We start from the raw sequence: 7845 nt of genomic DNA on the forward strand, positions 1-7845 counted from the left end.
CTAAGAGAGGTCGACCATAACCTAAGTGAAGATGATGATGTCTGCTAGTATTAAACATTTAACTGGACATAGAGATCTGAAAATAATCCTTCATTTGTGAAATAGCCCAGTAGAAAAACAAGAGATCTCAGAATGAGCATGCAGGATGAAAGAACAGTCGTGAAACACATAAGAGCCGAAATTACCAAGTGACTTGGGAGTCAAACATTTTTCACAATGTGAGAAGAGCTCCGCTCATTTCCTCCTCCAGTAGTATACATACACACACAAGTTAAAGGGAAAGTATGGCAAACACGTTTTATTCCCTAAATGTATCCAGTGAAATCTTCTTCTATGAGATTCTCCCCACTCCATTTTTAAAAAGGAAACACACTGGATTTCTGATCCGTGCCAAACAGAAACTCATATTGTTTACAGTCCTACACTGGCCTTCCATGGTGAAAGAATCACTAATGTTGTGATGTTGAGATGAGCCTTCTGCCTCCAGCCGTAGGCTCAGGATGGTGATCAGCAGATAGATAACTCTAGTGTCTATGTGCATGTGTCCACAGAAAATGGTTTATGAAAATCCCCTAAAAGCTCAAATCAGAAACATTTATACTATAGTCTATACTAAAAATAGTCTCCCTGCAAGTCCTATGCTATCACTAGTTTATCATAAAGGATGTGTGGCCCCAGTGGACTGCCTAGATTGGGAGTCAAAGGACCTGGGTTCCATTCCCAACTCTGTCACTATCCAGCTGTGTAATCTTCATCCTCTCTGCCTCACGTGTACCATGGGGACGATAATAACCTCCTTTGTAAACAATTTTGAAATCTACAGATGAAAAGCACAACATAAAAGGATACCTATTATTACTGTAGGGTCTCACAACTGCTGTGCTCTTAGCACTAATTACTCCAAGCACGCTCGCCGTCAAATTCTGAGCCATCAGCTTCTCTGAAAGCGTCAAAAAAGCATCGTCCAGCATGTGGATCACCACCTAAAGACTACAGACTGTACTAACCGCAAAATCCACTGAATCACTCCATCTCCCAGTTAAGAGAAAAACAAGCTGCTAACCTCACTCTTTCACTAGAGACGGAGCAGAAGGACTAGTTCATTCCTGAGTGGTCTGTGTTATAACATTTGTCACTTTATTATCTTTGTTGTCATATAATTAAAACACTGAATATAAGCCATTAATGCTTCAACACATTTGTCCTCATCACAAGAACGAGAACACAGTTCAAAAGAGTCCAGGTCTGGCATAGCAGAGGGTGCCACAGGCTGGGAGAGACGTTCAGAGGCAGAACTATACAAGGTAATCCTGCACAGAACCAGCCTGGCTTGTGACTCTCTCTAACCCAGGTTATTAGTCCCTCAATTTCATGAGCCCCAAGTTAACTCTCAAATGGACACAGTCAACTTGAAATCAATCTTTTAAAAATTATAAGTAGTTTTTGGTCCCAGGGCTGACCCTGACAATTTCTGTGGTTTTGAAGTTACATTTTCCTATTTTTAAAACTCTCCCCTTCCCATATTGCTGTAGGAAAGATTCATACAAACAGAGGAGACAGAAGAGTTTACAATGTATACAATCATCAAACTGACAAAGGTAGAGAAAAAGTGTTTTCTCTGATCTCTTTCAATTATCGCAACCTTCTGTGTAAAAAGTGTTCAGGAAGACTTGTAATTTTTTTTTTTTTTTTTTTTTTAAAGGTGCCAGTGGTTGGACAAGCCCCCATCGCTCACCAACTAGAGCATGTCTCGCAGTGGCCTAGGGGTTACAGTCTCAAGCAGCAGCCAGAAGGAGAGAGGGAACCTGGGGCTAGGCTTTCCACCACTTCCGACTCAGGGCCCTTTTGAGTACTTAAGGATGCTGTTCGCTACCTGCAATCTGGCTAACACACTTCTCTGGGTCTCCTATCACTTTGTCCCTCCTCAAGGCACTTCAAGGCTTTCGGTTATACTGTGCAATGGGAGCCACAGGACTTTGTGGGCTGCCTGTGCAGCAGCCTCCTCCTGTTGATGAATCCTCCTTGTGTAGTCCCTCCACAGTTGTGAGCACAGGTCCATCTCCCTCTGCTCCCTGCCCCACTGCACTGCAGTGTCTCTTTTTAAACCCCTCCTCAGACTGGAGCATGCCCAGCAGGCCCACCGGGAAGGGCTGCTTAGGTCCAGAGTTGTTCCTGTATCCCTATTCCCTAGTAGGAGGCTAATCAACTCCATCACAGCGCGCTTTTAAATTAATTAATATCAGAGTGGATAAAAATCAATGATTTAAAAAATAAATACAAAACAGATTTTTTTTAATTTAAATCAAATTTTTTGATAAAATGCTTTTTGAGGAAAAAACCTACCTTAAAATAGTTTTAATAGTTTAAATTATAGCTCAAATTTGTCATCATCAAATAGGGATTATGAATTCCAATTCTATAGTATGAGACAATATAGTCATGTAATGTTTAAGAAAAGTTTTGTAAATGAGTTCCAATAGTTCATGGATTAGGGACCAAATTTTATGGGGTTCCAGGGGCTTCAGTACAGATTATTTAAGTTAATCTTTCTAATCTACCCAATGGGACTCAGTGCTCAGTCTAGAAGATACCACCAGAGATGCTTAGTTTTGCAGATCTCAAACTGTGGATTTGTGTCTCCAGAGATAACATGCTTGTAAACAGCAAAAATGTTTTTAAAATAAATACATAAATAAATAAATATGTAGAGGTGAGAAATAACAGACCTCAACCCTACTGTCCCTCTGCAAATTTGTGTACACAGAGTCAATCTCTTACCTCTCTCAAAGTGCAAAGTTTCAAAAAGTTCAATGAATAGAAGAAGATTGTTGGGGCAGAATAGATCTGGACAAGAGGAAGTCTGGAGATAAATCTGAGAAGGGAGGGACAGGCAGCAGAAACAAAAGTGAAACTGTTTGAGCAGTATATTCCAGAAGTCTTGAGGTCTTTCTGAGTGTAGCCTTCATTGATTTGAAATCTACCATTCCATTCTCTCACTAGAAGGGAAAACCTATAATGGCATCAGGCCATAAGAGAGACCCAGTTTGGGAATAAAAACATTCAAGATGTTTGCTGATGATGTTTTAAAGCAAGTCACACCAGTGAACTGGTGGAAGTCACTTAAGCACTTGGATTCAGAGACTGCTGAAGTGATAATCTCACTTTCAAAAGCAGTAGCTTCTTCTGCTGGTATAAAAAGAATATTTTCCTTTGGACTAATTCATTCCAAACTGAGAAATCGTTTGGGATCCTGAAAAAGCAGGAAAGCTTGTTTTTCTTTTCCAGATTATGAACAAACAGGAAAATGAAGGTGAAGACGACTGAGTTAGCTGCAGAAGCCAGTATGTTAAGTTTCTCATGTTGATCTGGCTGACAGTCGATTTAATTTATTTTTTAAAAATTTCATTTAACTATTTTAGTTAAAAACAATTTTAACAAAAACAAACCTGATTTTAAAAAATTTGAATGTTTAACTAAATTCAAAAATTCATATGCTTGTTTTATTAAAATATTATATGTTTGCTGTTGAAGAAAAAAATCCAGAATACATAACGTTGTTGTTTTAGTTAAATAAACCAATTTAACTGGCTGTCTGGTGATGTTCTCCTCTTAATACAGCATGGCAAGAAAATCCTGCAAATATTAATGATTAACCTGTTGAACTAGAGATAGTTCACCTCCCAATGACTTCATAAATATCTGCTTCAATTAACTTTGGTAAATGAAATAAGCATTCATTTTCTGATCTACCTGTGAAACTAATCTGAAAAATTTTCAAAATAAATCCCTGTTTAAAAACGTATAGTGTGTACCTTCTAAAAATGAAACCTACATCTATCTCTGAGTTGTGAAAAATGTGTATTAAGGTTATAACAACCAACAAGAATGCACTTTTATGTAGAAATCCATAATTAAATTGAGTCTTCCTGACTAAATCATGATTTCAATCAAATCCACCCTGCAAATTATACTTCATTATTGTGGTTTCTTTAGAATGCAGAGCTTTAGCCCATATTTTTAAGCTGTCACCCCAAATTTGGGCCCCAGTTGTGCAGTCAGATCCACATGGGTGCACTCCTGAGATTATGCAGAGCCCCATTCTGCACATTCGTATTTCACTCAGCCTGGTCTACATTTAAAATGATGCGTATGACGAAGTGGGTATTCACCCACGAAAGCTTATGCACCAATACATCTGTTAGCCTTTAAGGTGCCACAGGACTCACTGTTGCTCATTTAAAATGTAGGTCAACATAATTACATCACTCAGGGGGTGTGAAAAATCCACACCTTTGAGTGATGTAGCCACGCCAACCTAGGTTTTAAGTGTAGATGTGGCTGATGGAAGAATGCTTCATTGAACCAGTTCCTGCAAGCTCGGGAGGTGGAATTCCTGCAGCAATGAAAAAACTACTTCCATTTCTGTAGTCCGTGTCTACACTATGGAGTTACAGTGGCATAGCTACGGCACTGAAGTGATATTGCTGTCGCACAGGCATGGCCGCAGTGAAGTCAGTGATTATACTAACGCGGCGATTTCTAACCTTTTTTCATTTGCGGACAGTCTCCAGACCCCCAGGAGTCTATGCACCACACGGAGAAAACCACTGTTCTATGGTACAGTCTGTGGACCCCCAGGGGTTCCCGCACCAGAGGTAGAAAACCAGGGTACTAATGGATCTGTGTCAGATAAGGACATGAGTCACATTTATGGTTACAAATGAAACTGTTTTTTTGGCAATTAAGCCAATAGATAGCAGAAGCCCCTCAGCTGAGATGGGTCAATAGACAGTATCATCCCAGTTAAGAGAGAAGTCCATGAATAAAGTCTAAAAGAATTTAAGTGGAAAAAATCCTGGGCTGAATAAAAGTCCAGGAATAAAAGGGATGATGGCTGTGCTGAAAGAGTACAGCTCTTCTCTTCACCTGCTGGCACTGGCTGAACACTTCCTCAGCAAGTGGCATTTTTCCAGTTCCTGTCGCTATTATTAAGCCAAGTCAGCTCCCTAACAAATGTTCTTAGAAAGGGCTACCCCAACCTACTTGACCCCCTACAAAGCAGCTGCACCCACTGGATTCAGCCTCCAATTCAGCACATCCCTATAAAGCAGACGCATCACACCCCCCCAATTCAGTGTGTCCCTATAAACCTGCCGCCCCTTCCCCTGTACATCCAGGTAGACAACACCCCTCACTCCATGATGGGCGATTCTTCCCCACCCTTCTCTCCTGTGGAGAAAGGACTCACTCGGTGGCTATGGGCCCCTCTCCCCACAGAATCAGGGGTAGCACCCAACAGAGGGAGACGAGGCAGGTCGGAAGAGGAAGAGCAAGGAGTCTGGTATCACTCCAGGCAACCCAGAGAGAAGACGCTGGGGAGGGAGCCCTATGGAGTTGCCTGGGGTGAAGACAGAGGAGATGAGGCACCTGAGGGGCAAAGCTTCTGGGCCGGGGCATGCAGGCAAGTGGGGGGAGTGCCTGGGGCAGGGAATAGATGTCACCCACAGAAACCGGGGCAAGGAAGGCTGGAGCAAGGGGTGTCTAGGATAAGACACCCAGGGCAGAACAGGGGGAAGAGCATGGTGCCCAGGGCAGGGAGCGGAGAGTAGAGCGCAATGCATGGTGGCCAAGGAACAGGCAGTGGGACATGGTGCCCGGGGCAGGGAGCAGGCAGTGGGATGGTGCCGGAGGCAGAACACGGTGCCCGGGCAGGGGGCGGGACAGAGTGCCAGGAGGTGTCTGGGATAGAGCACCCAGTGGAGGCAGGACGGGCAGCAAGTGGGGGACAGAATGTGGTGCTTGGGGCAGGGAGCAGGCAGTTGGATGAAGCAGGGAGCGGGACAGAGTGCCAGGAGGTGTCTGGGATAGAGCATCCAGTGGAGGCAGGACAGGGCAGGGAGTGGAGGACAGAATGGGTTGCTCGGGGCAGGGAGCAGGCAGTTGGATGAAGCAGGGAGCGGGACAGAGTACCAGGAGGTGTCTGGGATAGAGCACCCAGTGGAGGCAGGATGGGGCAGCGAGTGGGGGACAGAATGTGGTGCTTGGGGCAGGGAGCAGGCAGTTGGATGAAGCAGGGAGCGGGACAGAGTGCCAGGAGGTGTCTGGGATAGAGCATCCAGTGGAGGCAGGACAGGGCAGGGAGTGGAGGACAGAATGAGTTGCTCGGGGCAGGGAGCAGGCAGTTGGATGAAGCAGGGAGCGGGACAGAGTGCCAGGAGGTGTCTGGGATAGAGCACCCAGTGGAGGCAGGACGGGCAGCAAGTGGGGGACAGAATGTGGTGCTTGGGGCAGGGAGCAGGCAGTTGGATGAAGCAGGGAGCGGGACAGAGTACCAGGAGGTGTCTGGGATAGAGCACCCAGTGGAGGCAGGATGGGGCAGCGAGTGGGGGACAGAATGTGGTGCTTGGGGCAGGGAGCAGGCAGTTGGATGAAGCAGGGAGCGGGACAGGGTGCCAGGAGGTATCTGGGATAGAGCACTCAGAGGAGGCAGGACGGGGCAGTGTGTGGGGGACAGAACACAGTGCCTGGGGCAGGGAGCGCGTAGCAGAATGAAGTGCCCAGGGGTGTCTGGGATAGAGCACCCAGCGGAGGGCAGGATGGGGCAGGGAGCGGGGAGCAAAGTGAGGTGCCCAGGGCAGGAAGTGGGGAGCGGGATGGGGTAGGGAGCGAGGGGCAGAGCATGGTGCCAAGGATGGGGTGACCGGGGGTGTCTGGGATGGAGCACCCAGCGGAGGACAGGACGGGGCACGGAGCGGTGCACAGGGGGGCAAGGAACAAGGCAGGGTGCCCGGGGCAGAGAGCAAGTGGCGGGATGGGGTGTCCGGGGGTGTTTGGGATAGAGCACCCAGTGGAGGGCAGGACGGAGCAGGGAGCAGTGCCAGGGGCGGGCAGGGAGCAGGCGGCAGGACGGGGGGCAGAGCGCAGTGCCGGGGCAGGGAGCAGGGAGCAGGACGAGGGGCGGCGCGCAGTGCCCGGGGGGCAGGGAGTGGTGCATGGGGGCGGGCAGGGAGCAGGACAGGGTGCCTGGGACAGGGAGCGGGCGGCTGGACATGGGGCAGAGCACAGTGCCCGGGGGGCAGGGAACAAGCTGCAAGATGAGGTGTCCGGGGGGCAGAGAGCAGGCAGCGGGATGGGGTGCCCGGCGGTGTCTAGGATGGAGCACCAAGCGGAGAGCAGCACAGGGCAGGGAGCAGGGCAGGAGCCCGGGCAGGGAGCAAGGCATGGGGGGCACAGAGAGGGTGGCGGGACGGGGTGGAGGGAGCGGTGCCCAGGAGGCAGAGAGCCTGGGGCAGGGAGCAGAACAAGCTGCCCGGGGTGTCTGGGATGGAGCACCCAGCGGAGGGCGGGATGGGGCAGAGAGTGGTGCCCGGGGGGCAAGAGCAGGACAGGCTGCCCGGGGTGTCCGGGATGGAGCACCCAGCGGAGGGCAGGACAGGGTACAGCGCGGTGTCCGGGGCAGGCGGCGGGCAGGGAGCGGTGCCCGGGGGGCAGGAGCCGGAGCAGGACAGGCTGCCCGGGGTATCCGGGATGGAGCACCCAGCGGAGAGCGGCCCGGGGCAGGGAGCGGTGCCCAGGGGGGCAGGGAGCCCGGGGCAGGAGCAGCACAGGCTGCCCGGGATGCCCGGGCTGGAGCACCCAGCGGAGAGCGGCCCGGGGCAGGGAGCGGTGCCCGGGGCAGGGAGCCCGGGGCAGGAGCAGGACGGGCTGCCCGGGCTGGAGCACCCAGCGGAGGACAGGATGGGGCAGGGAGTGGTGCCCGGGGCAGGAGCAGGACAGGCTGCCCGGGGTGCCCGGGCTGGAGCACCCAGCGGAGGACGGGATGGGGCAGGGAGCGGTGCCCGGGGC

The 7845-nt window shown here is 49.6% G+C and overlaps 1 protein-coding gene across 5 annotated transcripts in view; it reads right to left on the reverse strand.

Annotated features, from left to right (window-relative positions):
• Nucleotides 1-7845, reverse strand: part of EI24 (EI24 autophagy associated transmembrane protein) — a 36788-nt gene that overhangs the window by 21289 nt on the left and 7654 nt on the right. Inside the window, exon 1 of one of the 5 annotated variants that reach the window (XM_075073586.1) lies at nucleotides 5349-5649. The exons of the other annotated variants lie outside the window; for them this stretch is intronic. The gene's annotated coding sequence lies outside the window, so the exon portion shown is untranslated. Of the gene's footprint in view, nucleotides 1-5348; nucleotides 5650-7845 lie in introns of those variants that run through there. 5 annotated transcript variants of the gene reach the window in all.

This window comes from Chelonoidis abingdonii, chromosome 18, assembly GCF_003597395.2.
Source record: "Chelonoidis abingdonii isolate Lonesome George chromosome 18, CheloAbing_2.0, whole genome shotgun sequence".
Taxonomy (NCBI): Eukaryota; Metazoa; Chordata; order Testudines; family Testudinidae; genus Chelonoidis; species Chelonoidis abingdonii.